Here is a 16,271-nt window from a genome sequence, read left to right as displayed (position 1 = left end):
AGTGCTGTCAGCGTGTAATGAGTTGTAGAGATAGTGCAACAAAAGGTGAAAGGTAAACAACACTGACTGTCATTAATCAACCTTTTGACCGTGCCCTTCTGCTGCCACTCCCTAGGCATTTGTGACAACAGCGCCAGTCGTCGCTGCCAGCCCCTATCACTTATCAGATTTTAAGGAACTTGTTGGCCGATAACCAAGACAGGCTCACGTCTAAATCAACACAAACTTGCACGACCTAGTCACTTTGGCAACATCCGGGATGATATAAAACAAATACACGAGCTTCTGACCTTTCCCATATTGACAGTATCATCAGATTTAAACAGACAATATTTCTGTTTGGTCTGTCCCGTGAGTGGCGAGGCCCAGGGAGCACGGTCTGCGGTGCAGTCGGCTGCAGCTACAAACCAGCTCGCAGTCAGAGAGGGAGAGGGGAGGAAGAGGGCCCTTTGAAGAACGCGGAGTGGAGCCAGTTGTGGAGAACCATGCATGTTGCTGTTATTGGTGCTTTCCACTCAGACACGCCTCTCCCATCTCAACACTCGCACGCAGCATTGACCCAAAGGGTGGCTGTTAATTTGGCATGGCGAAAACATGGGTTTTAAACTGAATGAAGGGTCTGATATAGCCACTCCACTGGGAAGGGAGCACCACTCCACAAGCCAGACTCATGACATCACAGCAATATGGAAATAAGCGACATGACAAAGCGTGTGTTCAAGAGGAAATTAAGAAACTGTGTGTGTGTGTTTAGGTTGACGTGTGCTTGGTATAGGCAACACAGGAGATGTTATAGTTATTATGTAAATCACTACCACAGGAAAGTAGTGTACATCTGTGCTATTAAAACTGAGGTTTGTATTTTCATATGAAGAAAACATTAAAATGCAAACTATGGCCAACCACGTGGGCTTTGTGTTTGTACTGACGGATGGAAAAGTTTACTCAAACACACACGCACACGCACACACAAATAATATCGGCCTGCATGTTAAAATAGTAAACCAAAAAGCTTTACACTGCAGAGCGGCTGTACGACTTTAGTCAAGTACAAATACCACAACGTAAAATATTTTCCACTACCAGCTTAAGTTCCAAATCTTTACTACTTTACAGTATCACTGGTCAGGCGCTGGCATCTTCATAGTGCTACATTTATATAATCATATTTTCTGATGATGTGTGAATGTGTAAGCAGAATTTCTATGCCGTAGTTTTTCAAAGTGGAAAAAAATAAAAAACATTTATTGGGCAGTTTCCGCTCTAACACTGTACATGCAAAACACATTACGTTTTGATATATGATATTTATTACAAGTTGTCAGATAAATGTAAAAACTATTTGAAATGTTGTGGCATAGAAATATAAAGCGGCATAAAATGCTAACACTTAAGTAAAGTAAAAGTAAATCAAAATTGTTCTTACCGTTCTTACTTTCTGCTACAGCTGTACAGGTCTTGTGTATGAATATATACTATAATCCACATCTTAAATGTAAAAATATACAGTATATATACTGTGCATACGCCATGTAAAGATGACTATGTATCAAATGTATCTGATTTATGTATTCTGTGGCCTTTGTAAAAACAATTAAATGGTTCTACATATCAAAACAATAAAACACCACTATTTGTACAGTAAATTATTATACAATACTCTTTGTTAGGTCGATACTGTCTAGACCTGTCACGATAACACATTTTTTAGGACAATATATCTTCCTAGAAACTATCACGATAAACAATAGTATCGTTGTATCGATGCCGTTTTGTAGCGATATTAAAGCATAATAAATGCATCTTTTTCCCCAGCAATGCATTTATTTATTATTTTTAATATCAAGAACACACATATATATATATAAATATCCTAGATAAATAACCAAAACAAATACAATAGACTGTCAGGCTCTGTTAACAAAACACTGCAATGAGATATCCATTATGTATTATATTCTTTTATTATTAAAATAGCAAATAAACAGCTGGAATGGCTGCTTGGGAAATACATTTTTTTTTGGGCAATTCGTACTGCTTGTCAAACAGCATTACTTTAAAAACAACACAAAAAAAGCACAAAAGTCAATCGTGTCCACTTTTATAGATCGAACGACAAGTCGATATAGTAATTATTGTGACAGGCCTAATACAGTCAATACCATAATGTAATATTTTCTAATAATGTGAATATTTATAAACCTACTGTTAGTCTTGTTAATATTTTAATAATATGTTATTTAAATATTTTCATATATGACATACTCACAGTAAAAATCTTATATACAGGTTTTTAGAGTGTTAATGTCAAATGACACCATTTGTGACACCAAATATACAGATGAGAACACCATGGTGTAAATAATTTGCTTCAAGGACATATTGAAAAAATGCATTAAAGAACCAAAGGGAATCAGTGTGAGAAATCTATGCTCGCTAAGAAAAAAAACCAACAACAACAAAAATAATACATAGGCTATGCTGTAACCACTCTGCAGACAAGACACTGAGTCATGTGGGTGGCTACTCTACACTGGAGATCCTTTCAATCATCACCCAGCACTGCAGACTGAATCCACCAGCAGTCACACTCCCAAGCCACAATAGCAAGGTGGGCCTCTGCAGAAATGCTTAAACTGCATTCAATTGTCTAGTGAGCCTTCTGTCTTTCAGCTCCAATACTCCGTCTGTCATGATGTGAAACCCTAATGAGAAGCACCATCTTTTTTTTTGTCCTCTGGCTGAGGAGGAGTTTAACAGCTTAGTAAACAAAGTGTGCATGTTTTGAGGATAGCTGAAGTGCTTCTTTATGCGTGGATTTGGGTTTTATTTAGCTAAATATTTCAATAAAGTAACACTTTAAATGTATTTTGTACTTCCAGGTGTATAAGTATATGGTTTATATACACATTGTGCTGTTTATTGTGTAAGTTGACAGTATACTCTTGTTTATCCCACTAACAATATAGCATAAATGTTTCCTCTACGTGTTTCTTCATGGGAAATGGCAAAGAAAAGCCATTAACCATCTCTCGGCAAAAAAAGGAGCTCTCGGTGCCTCGCTAGCTGAGACACACAAAAGGTGAGTGTCAGAGTGATAGAGGAAGCGCTTGTCTTCTCTTCCTGCTCTCAGCAGCACAAGAATGAAGAGGATGTCTTCGCGTACACCGGGGCTATCCATTACAGAGTTAACAAGGTCTCGGCTACTCTGTAAGTGAAATCCAAGGCTTTCTGTCTGTCCATCACACCGAAGAAAAAACAAATAAACACGCACATGAATTTGTCGAGGGTTTTTTTTACTCGGAGGCCGATACGTGCCAAAGAATGTTGAGGCCTTGTCCATGAAAAACAAGACACTGTATGGATACACCATCATGCCATCTTGGGTCCACCTGCAAATGCAAACAGGGACGTTGTGAGAGGAAGGCTTACATTTCCCCCAAAGAAGAGTTTGTTCCTGCCAGACCGACTGGGCTACCCAATGAAAACATGGCGGGAAAAGCGGCGGTGAAGCGCCTCTGTGCTGCTCGGTTACACTCTAAATACTCTGTGCAGCAGGTTCTATCAGTCCCAGTCCAAACAACTTAGTTTAAAAATGTAGATTTTACAACAAAAATCAGCTTTTTAAATTAATTATGTGAAGAACTTAATTGCACTGTCCACCAATTTACATTGAGTTGAGAGAATCAGCCAGTGACGAAGAGTAATTAAGTATTTATGCAATATTGTGAGTTTTTCCATTTTATGTTACTTTATACTTTAACTCCACTCCAATTCAGAGGAAAGGATTAAATTATTTTTCATATCACTGCATTTATTTGACAGCTTTAGATAACAGGAAATTTACATTAAATCAAAAAATAAAATAAATGCATTGTTCCAGTCGTGAAACTTACACATATAGAAATACATTTATTCAAATACTGCACTTAAGTTCAAATTCAAGGCTGTACTACTAGTATTTCCCTTTTATACGCCTTCATACTTTCACTATCACAGAGGCACATTTTGTACTTTTTACTCCACTACATTTGTACATTTACTTTTCAGATTATAATTTTTCATGTCCACCATATATCTCCAAAAGTTGGGATTTAAATGTTTGTGATAAACAGAAAGTGTAGCAGTAAAATGCAACACACACACACTAATGCAGCAGTGAAGTGACAGGACAAGTACTGAAATACTTGTAAGGTTTTCATCTAAAATTCTCAGATGGTGCCATTTAAATAACTAGTCAACGCCCAAAGACAGAATTACCCAATATTTCAGAGAAATAATTTAGAGAAGATGGCAGAAAAGACTGAAAAATATCCCATTAATCATCTCATGACCCCGCAGATTTATCTTCTGACCTTTTGCAGGGGGCCCGACCCCTAGGTTTGGAACTACTGGGCAAAACTATCTGTTTATGATTAAAACTAGTTGAGTTGAAGCCAACAGAAAATGCTACAGACTGATGCATCAGTATTAACAATCTAAACATGTAATATATCACTGACAAGGGTCATTAATCTGCATGACGCATAGTTTTACTTTTGATACATTAAGTATGCTTTGTTATGTACCTGAGTTTGAAGCTGTATTGGTATATTAACTTAAGTTCAGTATCTGAATAATTCTTCCCCCACTGATATCAGCATGATCGCAAACACCCCTTATGCATGCTTTGCTGCCTGTGGTGAAGCATAACTATGTCAAAACTGTACTAGTATTTCCGTTTTTATGCTTCTTTATACTTCTACTACACTACATCTTAAGAGGGAATTATTGTACTTGTCGTTACACTACATTTATTTAACACTTAGTTATTTTTTTTTACAAAAAGAGACATTATATGCTCATGACATGATGCAGCATATCTACATGCTAGTATATAAAGTATCTCGAATTGGCTCCAACTAACTACAAAAATTGACTATCTACAATATGCATGTATTTTTTAGGTATAAAAACACAATAATATATTATTCTATAATAATAAAATACTGTGAGAAGAACCCATACTGCACTGAGTACGTTTATTTTGATACTTTTAATACATTTTGCTGATAAAACTTGCACTTATATGTAAGTTACATTTTCAATTCTGTTTTTTGTTGTGTATTTTGTTTTTTTTTCTACTTTTTCTGAAGTAAAAAGATCTGAGTACTTGTTCCAACACTGTCGACTACATTAATGAGGTAAATAAGCATCATTATAATAATAAAAAGTCAGTTTTATGATGCCAAGAAAGGCACGGATAATTGAAAATACTGAAATGCTGCATAAATTCTACACACATTCACTTCTGTTTGGCTGGTTAATCTCTTAATTAATTAATGACCAAACTAAGGCTGCAAAACAACATCTAACAATAAGAAAATGATCAGAATTAGCCTCCCTGCATCATTCCTGCATTTTGCATGTGCTATTTTTCTTCAGTATTCACAGAGTTCTTCCCACATCCATCCGTCCTCTTGGCTCAAGCAGCAGAGCAGTCGTCTCTGCTTTCATCACATGCAGCCAACGGGTCGGTCAGGAGAATCTAGCTTCTCTATTCGGTGTTGATAGGGGGGATAAAGGAAGATTGATTCCCTCAGTCTCATCATTGCAGGTGTTTGCCTTTACGACCAGCGTCCTCTACAAGCAGTTTCTCATTACACTCTGGTGAGAACGGAGGACCTTCAAGTCTCATGCATTCCGACAATGCTCTGTGTAATTTTGGAGACTAAATTTAAGGGGGGGGAGGCAAATCACTTTTTATTCGAAGCAGACCTGACTCAAACAGAGATGCACCGCACTGTGGTCAGACTTCAAACCAACTCGTTACTTGCCTTTTTCATGTTCAGACTGCTGCAAATCTCCAATCCCTCTGAACACAGCTACAAAACAGAAACAAGACTGTTGTTGATTTTGCCTCTATCTTTGTGGGAGGCTGTCTCCGTAATAATGTGCACATTGATGGCGAAGCAGCTGATGAGGCAATTTGTAAGCAAAGATCTTGTCTTAGTCTGCAACTAGTTCATATAATTTGACTTTTATTTGACATAAACTAGTCAGTAACTTTAACCAATAACTGCCATTAGTAGTCAGATTCAGTTGGACTTAAGTACAATTTTGAGGTGCGTGTACTTTACTTGAGTTTTTCCATTTTATGCAACTTTATACGTCTACTCCACTACATTTTTTAGGCAAATATTGTACATTTTACTCCACTACATTCAGCTGTCAGCTTCAGTTACTTTTCAGGTCAAGATTTCACATAAAATACATGATCAACTTAAAAGTGATTAGACATATATGTTAAGTAGTTAAAATGAGCTCTAACTTGAAAAAAAAAATGCAGCTTATATAAATGCATCAATACAAATAGACAAATAAAATATTAAAAGTATATATAATAATCTGAGTGGGGCCATTCTGCATAATGAGTAATTTTACTTTTGATACTTTGAGTACATTTTGATTGTGATACTTAAGTTTTTGAATGCAGGAATACATCTTCCACCACTGGTCAGATTCCTTGACATTGTTTCTAGTAATTTCACTTGTAAGTGATTGATGCACAGCTCTCTCAGAAGTGAAGCCTTTAGATCAAACTGAGAAGATAGGTTCGATTTCATCATTAGAGTTAATCCATCAACAATGCCTGAGCGCTAAATAAAGCCAGAGTAAATGAGCGTGTTTGCTCGGTCTTAAGAGTAAATATTAGTTTGTCCAGATAATGCTACGGGGCTGCTGAGGGTTTCCACAATGCTTAAGTTACACCAGCGTCTGCTCTTTTCCAACCAGAAGAATAGTTTCCCACTCTTTCTTCTTCTTGAAAGCCCAAACATCAGTAGCAGTCTCAAGTGGCTGAAAGTTTTAGTTGATAATCCGGTCTGTCACTCAGGCCCACAGTAAGATTAATGGCAGGGGAACTCCTATCTGGCAAACATCCCACTCAATCAAAACAGATAACTTGGTTTGAGAAATAGTTCTCAGATACAGAGCTGGAGCAGAAAAGGTTGCTTTGGGAGCATGTGAGGGACTATGTTGTTCAAAAGTATAAAAATATGCATATACTATTTTAAGAAGCATGCGGTATACATGGATGCCGGTCCTGTATAGAGTGTTTGCAGTGTTCATTTTGTAGATAATGCTGTGAAAACCACTATCAACTGTCTCTTAAAGGTTTATCCAACAGTTTGGTTTACAAAATGCATCTGTTATTTGTGTGATCTCTCCTGTTGTAGTGACCAATGCAAAATTAGAGGCTCAGAGGGAAAAGGGAGCCCTCTACTGCTGAGTCAAGCCACCATACAGCTCTGTACACACACACACACACACACACACACACTCTCCTGTCTTACTGCCTGCAGTCATTAATGAAAAGTACTCCACCACCTCTCCTACATATGAGCAAGACACACAGACTTTATAGTTATTAAGCCTTTTTTTGTGTCTCTTTGTAGTCAGAGTTTTTTTATGTATATTTGTAGTTTTTTGGTCTTTTCTGAAGTTATTATTTTTGTCTGAGGTCGTTTTGCCTGTTTCAGTCGTTTTCCATCCCTTTGTGGTCATTTTGTGTATCTTTGTAGTTGTTTTGGTCTTTTTTGCAGTTACTTCTGTTTCCTGAGGTTGTTTCGCCACTTTTTGTAGAAGCTTTAAGTGAGTTTGTAGATGCTTTTAGTCTCTTTGTGGTCATTTTGTATCTCTTTGTAGTGGTTTTATGTTTCTTCGTGGTCATTGTGAGTCTCTTCCTTGTTGGGACGTGTCTCTTTGAGTGGCATTTTGTGGGTGAAGCCCAGGGGTGCCCTGGGTCTGTGCCTGTGCCTACTACAGCCATTCAGTAATCCATCCATGCCTGCAGTAATAAATCAGGAAGTGTTTGCTACTTCATTAGGTCACTAAGAGTGCACAAGCTTCTCATAAATTAGAGATTTAACACAAAAAGCAATTTTGAACCAATCTTTACAGGTCAAAGAAGACACAACACTGACAGACTGATAATGCATTCGGACTTTTTGCAATAAACCCCTGAAACATAAATGACCCCACTTTCTTACTACAACATGCAATCACTCGACCATGAAAGTAACCAACAAAGATGAGATCCAGCTAAACCACACTGACGCATGAGCTGCTGTACGAACAAATCTTGCAGATTTGCAGCTGCAAGATAGGCACAACTCAGTCATGGAAAATATAGGCTCTAGATATGACATTCACGGAGATAATAGCAGCTTCATGCTACACTGGGTCCAAAGGGAACTGAGCATGGCTAACTCCTAGCAGCGCTGCTTTGATCTTTTGTTGCAACTGTGAGGTGTTTTGTGTTTATTTGTTTTGGGACGTTGGGTGATTTTATTTACTTGTGCGCTTTATGAATGCAAGCTCATTAGTCCCCTTTCTCTCAGTGACACCAAAGGAGCTAAAAGGATACCTGCAAGACTGTTTGAAGTTGTCTTAATTGTAAACGAAGGGCGTAGAAAAATGTCAAGCCGAGACAATCTTAGATGCTACCTAATGATCTCGCCTCGATGACTGCCCCTGAAAACGCCGCTCTCGTCTCAGACCAGCCGATAACCATCTTTAATGAATAGCTGTGTGCTTCAAGGAGTGCTGGCTGATAGAGATCATTGCAGGAACGGTAGGGTTCAGGTCTCAATAACAATCAGGGAATTCCATCTTAACCGTTTGGATGTCCTCCATAATGCCACACACTCTGAGATTGCTCTCGCAATGGACCTACACCAAAATAAAACTTGGCACCAGCTAGACATTCTTGCCCAACTCGACAACTCCAAGTCTGAACACCCCCCTCCCCTCCCAGCTCCACGATCTATCTGTCGATGTGAACGCTGACTCTTTGTTGGCGCTTTCAGATCTCAGGTGGAGATACCGCACGGCTAACCGCCTTATAAAAAGGCGGGATGGCGCGGCTGGCGACTAAAGGCACAAGCACAGCTCCCTGTGAGTGCGTCTGAAAAGCCCAAATTGAGCCATTTCCCCCAATCTCCTGGGAGAGTCCTTATCGTCTGCAAGATCCAGAGTAGACTGTGTATAATTTGCAAAATACTATGCTGATACTGCAAATGAGGTTTAATAGCTGTTGAGGCCCAGTTAAGCTTCATAATGTAGGTTTGCGGTTTTTGATAACCAGTAGCAGAGACATTTTCTTGTAGAAAAAAAACACAAGAGAACAGTCAAGGCATCAGTCAGTGGGTGTCTGCTGTCATACTTGACTGATGTTTGTGGGATTGCTCATCCTCTTCCTGACAATGTAATGAGACAAGCAAGCAAACTGCTCTGTACTGTGATCTCCCCAGGGCTAGATGAGAACTGTAATTAGTCAAGTCTCACTTTGACAAGCTGTCAACCCTAATGCTGTGTTTTGTAACACCCGCGGCTCTGTTTGCTAATTTCTAACCTAACCCTATAAAAGAGCGAAATGAAAATGACTTATTACTGTAATCATGGCTGATGCTGTCATCAAAGCCATCAGTCACGCCAGACAAGTCCACCTTAAGAACATGTCTGCCCAGTACCTGCTATAGAAGCAAGTTAAATTAAAAGATTACTCGTCAGGGATCTTTTTTTGTTTGCATTTGAAATTTTGTAACGTGACAGATTGGAGTTTAAGCCAGAGATTTCTTTACTCCAGCCACACAGTCTTTTTTATATGTTCTTGGAATAGATTTTTGGATCATCCCTTAGCCAGATTAGCTAGGTTTAATGATAATAACGATGATGATGGGAGTCATCCAATTACAAATTTATTGGCTGATATCAACCAAGCTGTTTAAGTTATTAAAACTTGGAACAGAAGATAGTTCTTTCTGGTGGTGTTTTGATGACTGATTTGTGAAGAGACGCTTACTCAGAATCACATAAAGTACTGCTACATACTCAATTAGTATGGACATCATACTGCCTACTAAATGAATGATTAAATATGCCAACAGACTGTTCAAGCAAGTCAGTCGTGTAACTGCAACATAATACTAACGGAGGGTCTGACTTGGCCAATGGCTAAGTCCAAAAATTTTGCAGCAAGTTTCCAAAGAGGCATTGTTTAAACAACCATGCACAGGGAATCTAAATGGCTACTTTCTCACCTGAAAAATATTAAAAACCTAATAATGTGACATATTAACAGCTTTTAGCATGTATTGTGTGTCCAGTATGCTCACCAGAAACTCAGGAACTCTTGCTAATGTGGTATAAATCCAGTTCTTGCATGCACATTGTATGCAGTATGAACAAACTACATACTCAATTTTTAGAGTAGTTAGTTATATTTAGAATTAATAAAACTATCACATACTACTAAAGTTAGTATGTGATTACTGAAATGGTCATAGTGGAAAATCTTTTTTGAACAACTTTTCCATTCCCTTGCAATACTTTTGCCTTACCTTGTAATAACATTTGTGTTGTGGTGTGTTGGTCCAGTCTTTTTTTGTATACACTGTCAGTTAACGCTCTGAAGATCCTACCAAAAGGAGAGATGATGTGACGCTTTCAATTATGCATTGATTGTTTAATACTCCTTTGAAAAAGGCAGAGATCTGAGAGTATACAGCCACTGTGAGCACAGCTGCTCTGTCGGGCTGTGCTGGTTGAAGCCGTGGATGCTGTTATTGCTTGGCAGCATTTGTGGTTGAATCTACAGTGATATTGATATGGCTATACAGAAGATGCAATATGGCAAATCTTTACTGCCCCTGTGAACGTGAGCAAAAAAAGCTACAAATATGGGTCAATTCACTGCACAAACACAACCCTAATCTAATTAGCATGCACATCTTATAAACTAATATGTCACATCCATAATCATGACATAAAAGCACAGCCACAATCACAGTGACAGCAACAGCCAAAGCTCCCTTGGTGAAAGTCGTAATCACTGACACAGCATGTGTCAATCAGCCTCGGCAGAAGTCTGTGAGAGATCTAGGCTAACTAGTTCTGCTAGTAATCTATCTAGCTGTAATAATGCTTGTGTCTGAGCCAGCCAGAGCTGAAGGTGTGCCCACTTGAGTTGTGGAGAATGCAAATGGAACGCAGAAGAATTACAGAAAAAAAAAGCTTCCATATAATCCATCCAATAGTTGTTAAAATATTGTGGTCTTGGACACACCGACAGACTGATATTGACATCCTCATACCGCCCGCATGGCTGATGAATAGCAGTGTTGTAGTCAAGACCACCTAAACCGAGACCAAGTCAATGCCAAGACCACAGTGTATGGAGACCAAGACAAGACCAAGACTTTGAGGGGTCGAGGCAGAGACAAGACCAAGACCAGTCCTAGCCGTCTCCGTTAGCATTGCTTTGCAGAATGTACAAGTTGTGCTTTGTTTTTTTTTTGTTTTTTATAGTTGTGCACAAAACATCTTTGTGGTTCAGGTAACCAAATTTTATTACAGACGAGTTGGCTGACATCTTCTCACGGCCTCTTCTCCCGTCACTCACATGGACAAATGATATATGAGTACCGTTACTGGTTGTACTTGAAGCAATACGATTTATGCAAAATCACAGTAATGGTATTAACAAGTAAATCAAAACATAAACTGTTGTGGTCTTGACCGGTCTTGAAATAAAATGCAGAGGCCGCTTAGTCTGAGACCGAGACAAGACCGGGTAAAAATGCAGTCAATTCCAAGATGGGACCGAGACCTTCAATAAGTGGTCTTGAGACCAAGACCGATCTCCTGTACTACAACACTGATAAATAGTTTAGGATATTGATAAAGACAAAACTAAATCAGCAGGGAGATAGATTATTGTGCTTAATTAATTTCAGTATTCCAATTAACTACTATTTTGTCAGCACATTTCTTTCCTTCGCCTTCACCTAATAAGAAGGTAATATTAAGTTTCTGGTATCCATTTAAGACGGGCTTATCTGAGCAAAGAGCAGATAAAGCAGAAGATGAGACGCTGCTGAGAGAAGAGCTTTACTCAGGGTGACAGGTGCTGACCTGCCCTGAACAGGTAAGGAAATGTCTTCTCACCTCAAAGTACAGCTAATGAGGTTTTGGCAAGTATGTGGGGCTAAACTCTCATCTAATTACACTCAATTCAAAGCAGGTAACACAGACATGTAATTTAATTGAAATAAATTTAAAACTAAACAGTTTCCTTCTTGGATAATCGAGGTGAAAAATTGATGGGAGATACCATCAGCGATAGATTATCCATTCAGGATGAAATGGGCTTCCATGAGACCGGAGATAGGCCTGAGCAAACACATTCCCATCCGCTAGTGAAAATGGATATGTTGTTGACCTGTCCAGCCACACAAAAGCCATTCCCAGTGCTCAGGTGAGTAACCCTCCTCCAGCCTGAATCTCTTAACTAAATATTGTGAGTGCCCCCCTTTATATCCGAGAGTCAGTGTGTTTACCTTCAGATCCAGGGGATTAGAGGATCAACACTGCATGCAGGTGGGGGGACTCCTGGTTCTAAGGATGACAGAGAAAAGACCAGATATTATTATATATTTCACTGCTGACTTTTTAAAATTTGTGCAATAAAAATGGAATATATGAAAATGAAAAGTCAGCAAAGAAAATAGCCCAAAAACGATCTTTATATAACAAAATAATTACGTTGAATCTATCGTTAATCTATTATATGTTGTAATTAAGAATTTAGTCCACAGTCATTTTAATAATTTAGCCTTGTCAAAATATTTAATTTAACATAAACATTAGAGTTATAATGTTTTTTTTTTAAAATATGTCTTATTTGACAGTCCTTCTAATTGAATTCAAATCCTAACTGAGTCGGCCTCCTGAATCCAGTTAAAGGCTTTACTCCAATATTACCCATTCAGCAATTACTGTTGTGAGTTGGATTTAGTTCCATAATGAGCGACTGAGCTGGCCTGCACTTCAGTGCTGCGCAGCCAGCCAGATGGGAGCAAAGATCCTCCTCTGTGGCTACAGCAGCGGAGCGTGAGCCAAAATGAGAATTAGAGTAAACTTCAACATGTCAGCACGTCCTCATATCATTTATTTTCCACTGGTTTGGATGGATGTGGCTAAAATGATTGCTGATGATTTTCGAAAAAGCCCTTTGCACATCCCAACAAACTTGTATAACATGATCTCTCGTGCCCAGTTCCATTTTTTTTTTTTGGAACAGCTGGGAGAAAGCTGGATTTTCATCTCAGATGTTTAAACATTCCTTCCTCATCTATGTGATATGAACCGTAAAACCTTGTCAGTCGCTGGTATTCTTACTACACCTATCATACTTTTCTTTCTAATCTCTTTCAAGGGCCATCAGACGTTCTGTGAAGCAATTCAAAGGGATCTTATGTTTATGCTTATCAATTAAAAAGAAAAAATGCCACCCATGCAACATGCATTTTACCCTCCTCAGCATCAGCATCGTTCTTTGACTCAGCCAATGCAAAACTGCCAAAATGTGCTTTCTCTAATCGCAGCCAATCTGAATAGGCTGTGGTCCAACTGATTGTGTAGGGTTTGTCCTACATGAGGGCACATTGACTGTGTGCAGTGGAGGGAGGTATCTCAATCTAGGAGGCATCCACATGGGTGGTAAAGGAGGAAAATGGAAATGGTATCCACGTTCGCTTTTCTGCGTGCTGAAAGGCAAACAAACTGACGGTTACACGTCAACGCAATGAACTGATTTCTACTCTGTATGACACAGATATTTCCTAGTGCAGATTTTTTCCTCCACATCCAATATCCAAACCTTTTATATTTCATCTCAACACTGTTACTCTGTCCAGCTGCTGACAGTGCAGCTGTACATTAAAGGCATAGTTTGGATTTTTTTAGTGGGGTTGAATGAGATACTTATCAATAGTGTATTTTCTATGTTAGATGGCTGGTTGGCACGCAACCAGTTCAAGGAAGCAAGCAGGAGTGCTAACATGGAAGTTAAGCAAATTACTGCTGTGGACAGGGGCAGTAGCAAAACGTATATTAGCTACCTGAAAAAGAAAAATATTCAGAATATTTTTCGTCGCTTCACCTTGTAGTCAGACAACCTTTCATGACAGGGAATGGAAGCCACTATATCTATCTATGGTCTCTATAAAAGCCACCAAGAAAAGTAATTTTACCTTGCTAATATGGGAGTTCTATTGCTTCCTCGATCGGTTAGATTGTTTGTGTGATTGTGTGACTTTGGTGTTTTAAACGGTTAGTTCAGGTTCACAAGTCATATTATAACATACCTTCCTGCTTCTCCAAGCTGGGGCCAACTACCATGTATTACAGGTAATCTAGGACCATGGATTATGGACTAAAGGCATTTTCTTACCTTGCCCCTTTAACCTCGAACAAGCTACAGGACCCCTGGACCCTCTCATTCACACCTAGGGCAATTTAGAGTCACCAATTAAACCTAAGTGCATGTTTTTGGTCTGTGGGAGGAAGCCGGAGTAGCCGGTGAGAACCCACGCTGACACGGGGAGAACATGCAAACTCCACACAGAAGAGCCACAAGCTGGAGGCGAACCCTCTTGCTGTGCGGCGAGAGCGCGAACCACTACACCACCGGTAGGTAGTTAATAGCATCAGTAGATACTGTGGTAAAGCTGTGTCCAAAAATATTATAATATAAGTATATGTAGTAGGGCTGGGCAATATGGTCCAAAAGTCATAAGTAGTTTTATTGAAACAGTGAACATAAATACTATAGGAGTACCTTTTTTTCTTAAAAAAACAAAAAAACAAAGCTCCATAAATTGCACATTTAAATAAAAAAACATAGCCTATGAAATAAAATAGGCCAATCTTTTTCTGAAATAAATATATTTATATGAGAAAAGAATAACAAACATTACAAATGAACTAAATATGACAAACCCTAGTAAGGCAGCATTTATATATAAAGAAAGAAGAGAAAAAAAACTATATTGATATATGCAATATGGTCTAATTCCATAGCACATTTAAAAATATATCCATATATATTTTATATCGATACATCGCCCAGCCCTAAGGTATAAGGGAAACCACTGCTAATCCCTATAAGGAGAAGTTTTCTTCTCTATTGCTGCATGCAAGACAAGATGGCCAAACTTGGTACTTGTATCTGTTGGAACACACCAAGCGGTCAGTGTTGTGCTGTAAATTTTTTCCTTCACTCTTGTGGTGAGCATTTTTTCCAAGGACATTTAGCCTAATCCACTTCAGCTGCCTTCATTCAGAGCTGGTAAAAGACGCCTCATCACTGACTCTGTTGGTGAAATTGCAAGACTGGTTTTCATAAAACATAAATATCTGTTAAGAGTCTGGGTATGATCCACTTTTATGAAATGATGAGTAACATTTCCTTATTGTCGCTTGCGCCCCATTCCGCACTGTGAGAAGTTGTTGCCACAGATACGACTCCTGTTACACTCTGCGACCAAAGGATAGCAATTGTGCAGCCTAGTCCTCCTGAGAAAAACTCTCCATCTCCGCTTTCACAATAGCAAAATTTCCACTGCCTTTCAAAATAAAAAGCATGCGGTGCAACTTAATCCCCCGCTCTTAATAAAACAAACATTTTAGTTGTTTCTAACAAATGGATGTGAAGTGTTGTGTGATTTAGAAAGCAAAAGAAAAACAGATGAAATGCCACATCTTCTTGGAACCTTTTTACTGAATTATATAAAAATGTTTACACAGAAAATAGAAATATTAAAAGTTTGACCACCGCATATGTATGACAACTGGATAGACATAAGCTCTGAGTTGTGGGTTTAGCTGAAGAAATATATTTCCAATATTAATGTGAAAAACGTTTGTGGCAAAACAGAAATCCGAATGTTTTACGTGGAAAAGTTCCAGTCTTTACACATTGACTGTTTTGCCGTCATTTTTCATTCTGAAAATGTTAAATATACACATCTATTGGAGCAAGCACTTCCTTTTCAAAATAAGCAAATTATGTGGCATCCTCATCATTTGGGATTTGGACATTTGGACAGCTTTATTCCTTTGTGCTTCCTTCTGTCGGCATGCTTTCTCTCCTGGATGGGAACTGCAGAGAGCTGGGTACAACACTGCTGGGTATTCTACCAGATGGATATTCGGTATGAATCAGGGCTAAGTTTCAGCCAAGGCCCGAATGTGTGTGTTGGACTGCACATTGCATATCTGGAGACCACACAGGTTCCATAAGCACGTCTAAATCTCTCTGCTGCCCTCTATCTTTGTCTGAACACGTCCCTCTGGGATCAGGGTCATAAGTTCAATAACAGCAGGGAACCTGTGCTGAGACGAACACATGCTGCTGAGCTGCTAATTATCCTTCAGCATCTCGTCAG

General features: G+C 38.8%; 1 protein-coding gene across 3 annotated transcripts in view; it reads right to left on the bottom strand.

Annotated features, from left to right (window-relative positions):
* Positions 1 to 16,271, bottom strand: part of nkx2.2a (NK2 homeobox 2a) — an 85,783-nt gene that overhangs the window by 49,610 nt on the left and 19,902 nt on the right. For 2 of the 3 annotated variants that reach the window (XM_059354024.1, XM_059354025.1), the window contains exon 2: positions 12,381 to 12,438. The exons of the other annotated variant lie outside the window; for it this stretch is intronic. The gene's annotated coding sequence lies outside the window, so the exon portion shown is untranslated. The remainder of the gene's footprint in view (positions 1 to 12,380; positions 12,439 to 16,271) is intronic. 3 annotated transcript variants of the gene reach the window in all.

Source organism: Centropristis striata, chromosome 16 (assembly GCF_030273125.1).
Source record: "Centropristis striata isolate RG_2023a ecotype Rhode Island chromosome 16, C.striata_1.0, whole genome shotgun sequence".
Classification (NCBI taxonomy): Eukaryota; Metazoa; Chordata; class Actinopteri; order Perciformes; family Serranidae; genus Centropristis; species Centropristis striata.
The sequence above is the reverse complement of the archived record's forward strand: the minus strand, read 5'-3'. Positions and strand labels throughout refer to the sequence as shown.